We start from the raw sequence: 14,071 nt of genomic DNA on the forward strand, positions 1-14,071 counted from the left end.
TTACATTATTAGGGATCACAGCTTGAGGCTGATTCACTAACTTATCAACACCACCTTGGGGTTAGGTCATTAACATACCAAGGCCTGTCCTGGACCAGGCTCCTATCTGAGGTGCCAGGCAGCTTGGCAGGGGGCTTGCCTCTGAGTCCTATCTCTTATTACTCTGCCTCCTGGTAAGCTCAGGCATCATATTATTTCAAGTCACACAAAGTGGCTTTTGAGTTACACAACATGGCTTTTAAGTGGTATTCTTTACAGTTCATATATTCAAATACTCGGTCACCTATTGGTGGAACTGCTTGGGAAGAATTAGGAGGTGTGGTTTGGTTGGAGGAGATGCCAGTGGGGGCAGGCATTGAGGTTTCAAAAGCCGACGCTCAGTCTCATTTAGATCTCTCTGTCTCCGACTTGAAGATAAAGATGTAAGCTCTCAGCTACTGCTCCAGTGCCATGCATGCCTGTTGCCATGCTCCCTGCCATATCTAACAACAATAAATAAACCTCTTTTATAAGTTGCTTGGTCATGGTATCTCTTCACAGCCATAGAAAAGCAACTAAGACATCAGCTACATCACTCCTGGGCATATACTCAAAAGATTTTATATCTTGCTACGAAGATAATTGTACAACCATGTTTGCTGTATTCATAATAACTAGGAAATAGAATCAGCACAGATGTTCATTAATAGATTTATCTGTGTGTATATTGTTTATATGAATTGCCTGCTTATAAAATTTAACTGTTTCTCTATTAATTTACTAAGATTTCAGTACAAATAAAGGTACTAAATAGAAAAGTTAAATGTTAAGTAAAAAGAAACCATTGTACCAAAGCAATCACCTAACTACAAAACAAAAACCAGACGTAGTTAGATCCTATAATTTTTTTGTTTAAGCACAACTCATGCAGAATAATAGTAAATGACTGAAGACATCAATCATATTAATAAAGGTGGAGTTAATTCAGTAGTAAGAAAAAAGTAGTTTCAAACTGTCTATTGAAGCAAAATCCAAAATGATATTTTTTCACATAATATATTAAAGAAAATATTCAGGTTAAAAGTTTTAAAATAGCAGGGCGGCAGTGGCGCACGCCTTTAATCCCAGCACTCGGTAGACAGAGCCAGGAGGATCTCTGTGAGTTTGAGACCAGCCTGGTCTACAGAGAGAGATCCAGGACAGGGACTAAAACTACACATAGAAACCCTGTCTTGAAAAAAAAATTGAAATAAGCAATTATATGTCAAAAAATTAACAACAATAAGAAAGTAGAGATAAATATAAGGATATAGCTAAGTGGTATAACACTTAACTATCATGAAGAAAGTCTTTGGTTCTATACTCAATACCACTAAAAGAGAAATAGAAAGAGAGAGAAAAGAATGAAGGATAGTAATCTTGATAAATAAAAGAGAAGAATACAGGCTAAAATGGACTACTGAAGACCTGGTTGATAGAGCTAATAGCTACAATTCATAAAGATATCAGAGATGCCAGGCAGTGGTGGCGCATGCCTTTAATCCCAGCACTTGAGAGGCAGAGGCAGGTGGATCTCTGTGAGTTCGAGGCCAGCCTGGGCTACAAAGTGAGTTCCAGGAAAGGCGCAAAGCTACACAGAGAAACCCTGTCTCGAAAAACCAAAAAAAAAAAAAAAAAAAAAAAAAAAAAAAAAAAGATATCAGAGATTAATATTCAAACTCAATCACATAATGAAAATATTAAAAAAGAAAGATTCACATCTCACAGTGGCTTTGATGGCAGCTGTGGTCTCAGGATAGGGACAAGATCTGACACCAGCTTAGGCCTGTAATGATGCATAGAAAAGAAGGTGAAGTGAATACCTTTGGTGCGCCCTGACAAAGCGTGCCCCTAAGCAAACACGCTACACACAACAGAGGTAGTGCAAGAGGTTTATTGGGGGTTGGGGAGAGCGAAAGACCGTATTGGAGAGGGGACATGAGAGAGGCAGGCAGGCAGACAGACAGACAGTCAGAGAACAAGGAGGAGGAGCAAGAGACAAGAAAGGCAGGATAAGCATGAGAGAAAAGAAGAGGCAGGAGAGGGAACTGTGCCTGGCAGGCACTTTTAAGGGGTGCACATGGCAGGTGATAACAGCTGAGGCCAGCTGCTGCCGTGGTGGAAACTAACAAGGCTCACAGATGTGTGAGGAATTTCACATCTCCCAGCAGCTTCAGTGAAAGCTATGGACCAAGGGTGGAGATTGGATTCAACTCCGGGTTAGCCCACAGGCACTTGAGAAGTTACAGATCTTGCAGGGACTCCAGCAGAGGCTGAGGACTCTGGATGAGGACCAGTCCTGAACTGAAGTAACGTGAATGAGTGCCTGGGGAGGTTACATCTTGCAGTGGCTTCAGCAAAAGCTGCAGGCCTAGGGTGAAAAGCAGATCTGACTCAGGGGAAGGCCCACTGAGCATGGGGACAGTTCCACAATTCACAGTAGACGTGTATAAAGAGACAGGAGGCCAGAACAGACATAAAACACTACCTGACCTTCAGAGAAAGACTTGTAATAGCTAGAGCCTCTGGCTCTAAATTCTAGTCCCACAGAGGGAAATGACAGCCAAACCCTACTATGATTTCATCTTCCATTGAATATTGCAAGAGTTGCTGCTGACAGGAAAAAAAAATGGGACTTGAGTTTAGAAACATAAAAAAATATTAAAGAAAGAAAAACTAAACCAACAAACTAACTCCATATGTGCAAATTCTAGCTCATAAACAGAAACATGAAAACCCGAGACAGCATGTCTTCTACACAAATCACTAATCCTGTAATAATAATCCCTAACGAAAACAATCTGAAAGAACTTCCAGACGAATAATTCAAAAGAGGGATAATGGCAGGTGAGAGGAGCTCTAGAGAGGGAAACATCAAGATGCAGGTGACATGAAGAGAGAAACAGAAAAACCAGGGGACTTAGTTGCAGAGGAGGATAGAGGTCACTACAGAAGAAAAGGGCCGAAAAAAGTGTAAATACTAAATAAATAACACTAAAGATGTTTGAAAAAGCAACAAGGAATCATATTATTTCATATTTACCTAAAATTATATGTAATATTGTATACATGCGTATATAATTTAAATGGAGTTATGTCACTTGAGGTAACAATGCTGCCCTGTAGATTAATCTAACAAAAACTCCAGTACCAGGCATGAGAAATCACCTCCAGAGTTGTTGCTCAGGGACCCAAAATATAGGCTATTGCTATTGCCCTTGGTTGCCTCCCAGAATTTAAAGATAACTCCCTGTTGCTGAGTACAACCTACTCAGAGGATTTGGACTGGATCTAACCCAGAAGCTGGTCTCTGAAGACTAGCCTTCATAGTACAGGAAGGTGTCATGCAAACTAAGGGATGCAAACATTCAACATTCCTGGACAGCTGTGTTGCCTGTTAACCACAACAATGACCAGGATGGCACAATAACGTAAAGAGTGCAGTAGTGGCATGCACACCTTTGGTGGTAACCAACAATGTCTAATTGGAGTTAAGACCTGCTCAACAGGACGGAAATCATGCTTACTACTGTAAACCTAGCCAACTACCAATGCATAGTAAGGTCATGGATCTCTGTGAGTTCAAGGCCAGCCTGGTCTACACAGCCAGTTCCAGGACAGACAAGGCTACACAGAGAAACCCTGTCTTGAAAAGCCCACCTCCCCCAAAAATAGCAGTATACAAGCTCCCAGTAAAGTACTACTTGTACCTAGAAACTGCCTACAGGACACCACGGAACAGGACAGCACACTCCTAGTAATAGGAGGGTTCTTTGTCTCTCTCTCTAATGAAACATGCTGGCACAGAGCCCTGGGCAAGAATGAGTAGATTTCTGTCTGAGCTTCCTATCTATGCCTGTCTCACCACCCTCCATGGAGATTCAGCTCCCATTGCAGGATATGTGTGCAAGCTTAGCTTAGGATAAACAAATGCAGGCTAGATCCTGATTTTAAAATCACCTTTGTTTCCTCGGTCTTTGTAATCTCCAATGAAACATCTCAGAGGAGTTTCAATACTTAGTGTAGAAGATAGGCAGAGTTTATTGTAGAGTAAGTGAAACCAACTCAAGGGATAGGAGTGGGCCATGGTCAAAGGGACCTTTGCAGACCAGAATTATTATACTTACTGGTATTACCTTACTGGTAAGAGTGTATAATAGCCAGAGAGACCACTGTGCTAATCTACATTTATAGGTAGACTTCATACTATTTTGAAAGACTCCAGAACAGAGAGCTTTCCTGAGAGCACTTTCCTGTCCAGATGATTGACAGTTCTATTTGATTTGACTTTTACAGTGCAGAACAATGGTATGTATATATTGGTTTTATGAGGTTTAGGGTTCCTAGGACCACATTTATCCAACTATCAATTAATTACTATCCAGACAATTTAGAATGTCTTGTCTCCTTTTGGGCCAGAAATATGACTCAGGTCCCATTCCTCTGGCTAATAGCTAAGTTCTGCAATTGCAGTCCTGGCTTTTACAAGCTGTTGAGTATGAGGAAGAGATCCAGTTAGAACACCCTTCAAGTCTGCTAATATCCAACAAGCCATTTAACTCTCAGCACATCATGGCGTTCTCTATTAAATAATCATTCTGGACAAGTTTGGGATGGCAACTCATGCCTGTAATCCCAGCACTAAGAATGAGGCAGAAAGGTTACTGAGTTCAAGGCCAATTTATGCTACATAGGGAATACTGAGCCAGGCAGAGCTTCATAGCAAGACATTGTGTTGTTTTGTTTTTTAAAAAATCACCCTGGTCACCATGGTTGCCTAGATGGCACTAGGTTTCCATGGCAACCATGAAGAGCAGGCTTTTCTACAAACTGAATATGCCTCCAAACAGCCCTCCCTTTTGGAGCACCTATGTATCCCTTATATCAAAGCACCTTCACTCTTCAGGTCACAGGATAAAGCATACTTAATGAAGGAAGTGTGTCAAGATGCAGACAATTTGAGAAAAACTGCTCAGGATATAACACAAAGCCTGTTCTTAGACATAGACTCTGTTTTTCTCACCAGATCGCCTCAGCTCTCCATTAAAAAGGCGCTAGTGTCATTATAAAGATGATGGGTTTCTATGGCAACCAAAATGCAGAGGATGTTCTACAAACTGAAATGTCTCCATGAAGCTTTCCTTACTCTTGCCTTTCCCTGAAAACAAAACATCTCTCTCTCCAGGCCACCTAAAGAGAGCATATTCATTAGAGAAACCAGACTAACACACAGGCAATGTTCAGAACTCTGCTCAGGTAAATGTTTTCTTTGTAAGAGTTGCTGTGCTCATGGTGTCTCCTCACAGCAATAAAAATCTCAAATGAAGAAAGGATGAGTCTGCTGGTGGCCAAGAGTAAATATGGCTTCTGAGTACTCAGAGAGAAAAAAGAAGGGAAATTTCCCCCAGATAGGCAAGTCTGATAGTCCTTCCAGGATTAGGGTCCAATAAGAATGCTTGAGGTGGTTTTTGGATGGACCATCTAAGATGAGCCTCCAGTCATGAGAATTCCAAATTGGACTGGGAATAGATGGTCATATTATCTTCCCCTCTTTTTTTTTTTTTTTTTTTTTTTTGGTTTTTCGAGACATTATCTTCCCCTCTTATCCTTTGTATGCTTGATGCTCTGGCATCTGCGGTCTCACTGACTGGAGAGGGACTCTCCGTCTCAGGGTTACTTATTCTTAGAGCCAAGTAAAGAGCTCAAGAGTACACCACTCCTATCCCAATGGACTGGTACAGAGCATCCCTCCCAACCTCACTACATAACTCCTCTATTGGACTCTTACATTCCTTACATATAGCTTACAAATTTCTCAGAAGTAGCCATAGCAGTCCTTGGTACAACACAACTGAAGAAGTCCCTGGACTCCAGAGCCTGCTGAAATTCAGAGTACTTCAGAACCTGCTTGTCCTATCATGCCTGTCACTTTGCATGGACATGCTTTCTTCCTGCTCCTTCCCGACCCAGTCTGCTGCTTCTCTGTGCAGACAGTGACAGGATGTGTCACTCCTCTTAGGAACAGCGAGAAACAGATTCTTCTCATGGCACAGATCATCTGATCTCCCTTGTAGGCTCTACCTGAACGTTGTGGAACAATGTCTCAAAGAGGGGAAACAGAAGGCTCTGAGTCAGCACTGTGTAAGCACAGCATGGTGCCTCACAATTATAATTCAAGCACCCTGGATGTGAAGGTGAGGGGGCAGAAGTTCAAGACCATCCTCAGCTATTTATAGAGAGAACTTGAGGCCAGCCTAGGCTACATGAGATGCTGCCACAAAAAGCAAAATAATTTAATTAAACAAACAAGTAATAACATGTCTAACTCAAAGACATCAATTCTGTTATTTTTAATTTTATTCATCTTATTTTATTTTTATTTATGTATATTGTGTGTGCCATGCATGTGCAGGTGCCATGGCAGCCAAGTATTGGATTACCTGGAACTAGAGTTACAGGTGGTTTGTGAGCATCCCAGTGTGGTTGCTGGGAACCAAATTCCAATCCTCTGGAAAAGTAGCAAGTACTTTCAACCACTGAACCATCTCTCCATTCCATTTTTTTTAAAGGAAAAGTAAATGTAATGGTCAGTTGCCCATAAAACAAATCAGAGGTTATAATCTTTGCATTCTTATTGAAAGAATTGAGAACAAATGGTTTCCTTTTAAATATAAAATATAAATAATAATACTAAAGACTAAAATTTGCTAAGAAGATATTATTTGTGGATATGTAATTATCCAGTCACATACTGAAAATTTTTATAGAGTAAAAGCTACAGGAGGAGCAAGGAGAAATATGAAAAGGTATATTAACAAATATATGATTCTAACATACTACCTACATCAAAGAATAATCATGTGGGAAAATATGGCATGTATTGAGAAAACCTAAGGAGCATGGCATTAAAGATATCTTAAAGACAGACATTCATTCATAACTGTAATGCCTCATATTAGACAGTTTACCTTTCAGATGAATCAAAAACACTTATGGGCCTTGACTATATCCTAGGCTGTTAAGTCATGGAGCCAACTGCACAGGCTGTAGTGATAATGAAACTCATTATTGTGTCCAATTAATATAAGCCAGTAAAATATATAATATAGTGTAGATGTAACCAATCGTCTTATTAAAATAAGAAACACAGAGCCAATGTAAAAGAGAAAGCCGAGAGGTCAGAGTTCAGAGATAAAATCTTACCTCCTGCAGTGCTCCTAACTTCCCCAAGAGAGCTACTTCCTGTTTGTCTGTGTTTAAATAGTCTTTCTGTTCTGCCTTCTCATTGGTTGTAAACCCAACCATATGACTGCCTCGTCACTGCCTATAAGTACCGCCCTCCAGGTCTTAAACACATATGTCTCCAATACTGGCTGTATCCCTGAACACACAGAAATCTACCTAGCTCTTCTAACCACCACGCTCTTGCTATGGCTCTAATAGCTGTGACCCCAGGGCAACTTTATTTATTAACATAAAATTAAAATCACATTTCAGTACAAATAAAATATCACCATAATATAGTACTTAGCATAGGGACTAAAAATTGTGCTACTCTAAATGGCAGGCCATGGTTAGGATTGTATTGACAAATATGAAAAGTTCTGGGCATTCGGGCACTCACCATTGTTCAGTTTAGCATTTCATAGGAACTTACAGATGGCGATTAGGGTGATATTGAGTGAAAATATAAGAATCTGCAGCTAAGGAAGCTGTTGGAGAATTTTTAAGCATTATATACCCATATCAATAATAATAAAAATAACTGAACAACTCTTCACAAGGAAAGTCAGATAAGTAACCAGAATATAAACAAAAAGAATACAAACACAAAGATTAAAGGTAAAAGTGGGTATAAATAAGTTCTGCAGACAAAACTGCAGTAGTGTGTATGCATAAAGGAAAAGATAAACAATCCATGGATGAAAAGTTATTCAAAAGCCAGGTGGTGGTGTCGCACGCCTTTAGTCCCAGCACTTGGGAGGCAGAGACAGGCGGATCTCTGAGAGTTCGAGGCCAGCCTGGTCTACAGAGTGAGTTCCAGGAAAGGCACAAAGCTACACAGAGAAACCCTGTCTCGAAAAAAACAAAAAAAAAAAAAAAAACCAAAAAAAAAAAAGAAAGAAAGAAAAAGAAAAGAAAAGAAAAGTTATTCCAACAACCAGCAACCATCAAATCAGGCAAAATACCTAAACCTTCATAAACTCAAGTCAACCAGAAAAACAATGAATCCTCAAAACTCTGTGAAAAGAAATATAGTCTTCAATTTTGGGGGAGCTAAAGACAAAGAAAGGAATCTCAAAATTACGGAAAAAGAAACAGTGTTTCACCAAATGTAACAAACTACTAATACAACCAACCTCTTGTCAGGACCACTATCTGGAAGCAAATACTTCTGTCTCCAGGATTGGGGAAATCCCCAGAATCATGAAAAATGGATAAGAATTTTCTTCAACAGAAACTATGTGAGGACTTTTTCTACCCTGGATTTATGACATTGAATAGCCCAAAGGTAGCAGTAGGTTTCCTATGTGGAATGCATGTGCTTCTCTTGTTTCCTGGTACTCACTAAAATGCACTGGTGCCTCCAGGGGAAGAGACATTTTTCTCCATTAAAAGTCTGAGCATTCAGGATGGAAAGGAAGCAAGCATTGGCCTTGTAGAAAGATGTGTGAAATACTGTGCTAGGGTCCAAGGTTTCCATTTGAATCCTCAGGAAGCTCTCTGAGGTTAAGTCAATACTTCCTTTTCCACCTCAAGAAGATGTGGAGAGAATGCCAGTATCAAATCTTTGTTCACCTAATTTCAAGGCCTATGCCTTTAACCAGGAAGAATCCTTTTTCCTTTAGATGGATGATTTGGGAAAGAAGAATTGACAAATGCCACTGACCAGTGCACAGTCACTCTAGAAAGCAACATGACGATGCTTTTCAGTAAAACTGAAGAGTAATATGAACCACAATGCACACAACTAACAGAGAGGACAAATAATAGGAACAGAGTATTCCCTTAAAAATGTATATTGCCGCCGGGCAGTGGTGTCGCACGCCTTTAATCCCAGCACTCGGGAGGCAGAGGCAGGCGGATCTCTGTGAGTTCGAGGCCAGCCTGGGCTACCAAGTGAGTTGCAGGAAAAGGCGCAAAGCTACACAGAGAAACCCTGTCTCGAAAAACCAAAAAAAAAAAAATGTATATTGTCAACCTATAGTGATCAAAACAGTATAGTATTCACATAAAAACAGATGCACTGATTAATTAACTGGAACAGAGAACCAAGGCATAGACCCAGGGTTATGCAACTGTTATATTGATACAGGACCTTGCTATGTATCCCAGGATGGCCTCAACCTTGCCGTCCTTTTTGCCTTCTGAGACAAAGCTTAAATGCACACACGACTAGATCTGACTCATAATAAACTATACCTTGACAGAGTTGCCAAGCACACATAATTGGGGATGGATTGCCACTTTAATAAATAGTTCTGGAAAAATTGAATTTGCATGTGGAAGAGAATAAAATGAGATTCCTATGCCACTCACTAAAGGCAGTAAAGCAGAGACTGACAAGTAATTTCTGAAAGAATAAAAGTCCTAGAAGGTAACATAGAGGATAAATGTTGGCATTGAAAACAAGCCTCAGTCTCTGCTACCTGACACAAAAACAGAAACCAGTAGCTGAGTCTATAAATGGTGCTTCCTTCCAAGGGCTGGCAACCTGGGAAGTCAGAGAAAACTGCCTTCCCTAAGCCTTCCTTCCCTAATGTGTTCTAAGACAACCAGGATGCTAGCAATAAACTAATCCGCTAAATCATCCCAAAGCTGAGCCTTGTCCCTCTGGCCAGGCAGTTGGCCTTATCTCAGAGATTCCTTTTTCCTTTCATTGCCTCTCATGTGTTGCGAGGAGGATTCTGCCTCCCTTCTCACCAGCGCTCTGTGGAGTGGGTTAGGATCTGCATACGCCACAACCACTGAGTCTTGCGTTGCTCCTGAGTCATTTTTTGGATGGCGTCTAAATTTAAAGTAACAAGTCTTTATCAGTGCACATTGCTGAGATGCTTGTAGCGTGTACGTGCAGATTGCCTTTCTACAGAATGAAGTTCAAGTGTGTTCTAAAAATATGAAGGGTCCCTATTTCTCTCTACAATGTGAAGTACAAATAGACTTAACAACAACACCAAGGTTGCTTGATAACTCTTCAAGGAATCATATTATTTTATATTTACACACACACACACACCTTATATTTTAATGAAAGTTAAGCCCCTTGATCTGACATTGTGCCGCACAAGAACCATGGACTAGCAATCCCAGTTCCAAATGGTTGGTCAGAGTAGTTCAGGTGACTCTTAAAACAATATGCATTATACTTACAGCCTTAGCTTGTTCCTCAGAGGTTGAGGGTGGGTTCCTATTGCAGAAGTCACCATATAATTAGGACACATAACTCAGATGACTGGAACTGGATGTGATCTGAGAGCTTCTCTCCTGTGGTCTAGCACCCATGGTTCCAGAAAATACTGCAAGCTGCCAAAGGAGGGGAACAATTAAACAGATGTACCCAGCCGCAACACCTATGGATGCAATTACCAGCATGACAAGATATGCATAGGGTGAAGTAAGTGACTCTCACGCGACAGTGACAACGACGAGCTGTCTAATTGGACTTAAGGCCTACTCAGCAGGAAGGAAACTGTGCTGGTAACTGGAAACACAGCCGGATCTGTGAGGCTGGTGAGCTCAAGAAGCTTAGAAAGCAATCCACCTTTGCCACTTTGCTAGACCGGCATAATTTCTTACCACATGCTAAATCTTATTATCCTTTCCACCACAGGTAAGTGTAACTACCGCCCCTCATCGAAGAAGTCTGTTTTTATAGCAAATGGAGACAAGTTCAGAGACCCACAACTGGACACAATGGGGAGATCAATAGATTATGGGGAGCCCAGCCTCAAAACAGATACATCTATGTCACAGCTCTTGTGTCTATGGCTCAGGGACCAGTGCAGAAGACAGTGTCCTTCATAGTGACACTAATCTCTGCAATTCCCCCAGGAAGTGCAATTTTTTTTGGTGTACTTCCTCTATAGATAAAGGTCATTATAGTGTATTCCCTTGCAGTTTCCTACAATATTATCTCTCACTCCACAAACTCTTCAGCAAGCTCCTCTTGCAGCACAACTAATGAACTAGAAATTATTTCACATTCTGAGCATGTTTACTCAGATGCGTTCGGTGACCCATTCGCGCTACTGTGAGATTGAACCTGAACTAAAACTCCACTGGTCATGAGATCTCCTCGATAGGCCTCCTTGAATCAATGTAAGTTTAGAACCACTAGCCAGTGGCTCTTTCAAAGGTTTGTGTATTTCAATTCCTTAAGTTACCCCTATGAAAGCCCGTGAGTCTTTATCAATGACATAAAATTTGACAGTGAGCCAGGATGGCTCCTTGAGGAAATGTGTGTCAGTAAATTGGTCCAACATGGGAATTAACCAAGGAACTATTTTTTTTGTATTTAGGTTATTATTATTTTTTTAAAGCTGACATAACATGCCTGTATTGCTTGTTTGTGTGTGTGTGTGTGTGTGTGTGTGTGTGTGTGTGTGTGTCTTTTCCTAGCTATGAAGAATATATTCCAAAATCCCCCTACTCCATGGTAGATTGTATCCCTAAAACTACAGATAGTATTAAATCAATACAATCTGTTTTCCCCTTTAATTATCTATTAGAGTTCATCTGCTTTTCTGTGTTTTAGGGCCAGATGCTCCCTTTGACTTACTACCTCTGTGCTTTGGTGCCATTATTATTGCTGCAGTATTTCAATCATCAATCCAATAAACTGGATTAATGGACAGGTAACACACACAATATGGATATATTAGACATGGTGGTAATTCACATTCTGCAGGACAAAGTAAGGTGGTTTAAGATTCTATCTTGTTCCTCAACATAGAATGGGATGTGAAACTCATGGATTGTCTGTTTCTGTTTTTTTTTTTAATTTAATACTCAGATTACAATTGGCCATAGGTAACTAAAACTTAAAAAACTAAAACTGTGGGTAGAAGAGAACTTCCATATCACTCCCTCCAATCAACAGCCCCCTTTTAACAGTAGATTCCCTACAGGGCTTAGAATTTAAGTTATGTTGGAATTTGGCCAATCACAGGATGAGATCTTCTATTTGGGTTTCAGAAATCGCAACGGAGGAAGCCAATAGATTAGTAGCAGTCTAAACACCACCCAGCTCATGATCCAGAAATTACTAATGTTTTAGTTCTAGTTAAAAAGGGGGAAAAAAACCCTTGCTTCCGTCTTTAAAGTACTCAAGTGAAGTAGGTTGCTAAAAACTCAGTACGTGTAGCAGTTTTCTTTGAATCAGGTCTTCAGCTGATTGGATGAGGAGAATAATTGCCTTTACTCAGGCTAAAGATTCAAATGTTAACTCACCCCGAAGCAAATTCACCAAACCCCACATGTCTATAATCTTAACATGCAGGCAGTTGAGGCAGGAGTATCAGGCTAACTATGAAATACTTTGTCTGAAAAACAAAGTCAAAAAATTGAAAACAGTATCCCAAACTGACAAAAAAGAAGTTCATGTAATCATTGCTTCAGGAATGTTTTGTTGTTGTTGTTGTTGTTGTTGCTTTTGTTTTTTTCGAAACAGGGTTTCTCTGTGTAGCTTTGAGCCTTTCCTGGGACTCGCTTTGTAGACCAGGCTGGCCTCGACACTCGGGAGGCAGAGGCAGGTGGAATGTTTTTAAATATGCTTCGTCTTGAGTAAGAAAGCAGTTGCAACAACAGTCACAAACCCTGTGTAATCCCAAGACCAGACCAAATCCCAGCATGAGGAAAGAAGCTGGGCACACAGTCCCACCCTTACGTGTGGATCTATCAGAAATTGTTGGCTGCTGGAAGGAGGGACAGTTTTTTCTTTTCTTTTGTGACTGTAGCCCGTGGTAAGTTTGGCCTACTCTCCAGAGGAAGACCGCACATTGGAGAATATTTGGCCAGCAGAAACTGGATCCCCCACCCCACCCCACCCCCGCACAGGTATATAAACTATTTATTAACAGCGAAGGCCCAGGGACTCATTTCTTCTTGGAAACACCCACAGTACAGCCCTCATGGCCAGTGGTCTTGGTATGCTGACCTCTCGGACACCAAGGCCCCAAAAGCAGTATAGCCCCCTATGGGCTCTTATTTTCTTCAGTTGCTCCAGGTCCTCACGTAACTTGTTGTCTAGACCATTGGCCAGAACCTGGCTGTACTTTCTGTCCTTCATGTCCTTCTGTCTGTTCAAGAATCAGTCTGGGATCTTGTACTGTTGTGGATTCTGCATGATGGTGATCACACATTCCACCTCATTGTCCGTGAGTTCTCCAGCCCTCTTGGTGAGGTCAATGTCTGCTTTCCTCAACACCATATGAACATATCTCCACCCCACACCCTAAATGGTAGCGATGGCAAAGGCTGTTTTCTGCCGCCCATCGATGTTGGTGCTGAGTACCCGCAAAATATGCTAGAACTTTTCAGGGATCGCTTGAGACATGGCAGCAGAGCAATCGGCGGCGTGTAGGCCTCCTGTGGAAGAGTAAAAAAACTGGTTTTGAGGGATTATTTTTTTTAAAAGAATACAGTGTTGGGTGGTTGGGAAGGGGGTGTGGATCTGGGAAGAGTTGGCAGGGCAGATGGATATGAAACTCTCAAAGGACTAATAGAACAAGAGCAACAAAGGATTAAAAACAAGCTATTTGGGGCCTGGGGAAATGGCTCATGGCTAACGTGCTTGTCATGTAAGCATGAAGATCTGACTTTGGGTCCCTAGAACCCAGGTAACATCCCAGCAACCATGGCATTTGCCTATAATCCCTGCAGCACATAGGATGTCCCTGGGATCTCTCCCTGACTAGCCAGTAGGTGAGCTCCAGGTTCAGTGGGATAGCTTTCTGCTCAGTTCAATAAGAACTCAACTCCCACTCCTAAAAACTGAAGATCCCAGGCCAGCATGACTATAGCAGGATTACCCCCTAGAATTGGAGGTTTTTAT

At 41.1% G+C, this 14,071-nt stretch overlaps 1 pseudogene; it reads right to left on the reverse strand.

Annotated features, from left to right (window-relative positions):
- Positions 1 to 13,107: 13,107 nt before the first annotated feature.
- On the reverse strand, positions 13,108 to 13,573 carry LOC102914631 (small ribosomal subunit protein uS13 pseudogene; annotated as a pseudogene).
- Positions 13,574 to 14,071: the final 498 nt, after the last annotated feature.

Source organism: Peromyscus maniculatus, chromosome X (assembly GCF_049852395.1).
Source record: "Peromyscus maniculatus bairdii isolate BWxNUB_F1_BW_parent chromosome X, HU_Pman_BW_mat_3.1, whole genome shotgun sequence".
NCBI lineage: Eukaryota > Metazoa > Chordata > Mammalia > Rodentia > Cricetidae > Peromyscus > Peromyscus maniculatus.